General features: G+C 43.6%; 1 protein-coding gene across 1 annotated transcript in view; it reads left to right on the top strand.

Moving 5' to 3' along the window:
* Nucleotides 1-832, top strand: part of PIK3C2B (phosphatidylinositol-4-phosphate 3-kinase, catalytic subunit type 2 beta) — a 45,011-nt gene that overhangs the window by 39,320 nt on the left and 4,859 nt on the right. The window lies entirely within an intron of this gene.

Below are 832 nucleotides of genomic sequence, written 5' to 3'. Positions count from 1 at the left end.
CAGACCTCTCCTGACCCGCCCGCTGCTCCCCTCAGCAGTGTTCTGCTCCCCACTCTGTCTCTGGTGAAGCCTCTCGCCGCCCCTGCACCTCTGGCATGCACCTCAGCTCTGTATGCATAAATAAGTAAATTTTTTTTTAAGATTTATTTATTTATGCATACAGAACTGGGGTGTGTGCCAGAGGTGTGTGAGGATTCTCCAGAAACAGAATGGGGAGCAAAACAGACAGATCTACTGAAACACACTGCGGAAGGAAGCAGTGGGGGAGACAGGAGAGCTGTGCCCTGTGGGTCAGCTCTCTAACCCGGGATTGGACTCATGCTACAGTGGTTGCAGACAGCTTCATAGTGCTGCACTTTAACCCGTTGCACTACCAGGGATGTCCCTTTTTTCTTTTTTAATGGCTTTTTATTATAAGAACTTATGGAAAAGTAGAGAAGCTGTGTAATGAGTGCCTCGGTGCCTAACCTCTAAACAGTTAATATTTTGCCGTATTTGTTTCATCTATTTTCGTATGAAATATTTTAAAAGAAATTACAGATAGTGTGACATTCTACTCCTAAATACTCACTATGCATCTCTAGAAAATTAAGGACATTTTTTAAAATAATAGAATAGTTTATTTTTACATCATTTTGTGCCTTTTCCCATCTCAGTTGTAATCCCCATGGGCTTCCCATCACAAATCACTCATGTGCCATCACCTTTGAGGACATTATGTCAAGTGCAATATGGTGAGACACTCCAGTTACATGAAGTACCTCCAGTAGTTAAGTCATAAAGACACAAAGTAGGTGTTGGTTGGCAGGGCTGGGCCGGGGGCTGGGGAGTT

The sequence above is a fragment of the Condylura cristata genome, unplaced genomic scaffold (genome assembly GCF_000260355.1).
Source record: "Condylura cristata isolate star-nosed mole 26May11 unplaced genomic scaffold, ConCri1.0 scaffold00018, whole genome shotgun sequence".
NCBI lineage: Eukaryota > Metazoa > Chordata > Mammalia > Eulipotyphla > Talpidae > Condylura > Condylura cristata.
This window is presented reverse-complemented; position numbering and strand designations above follow the sequence as displayed.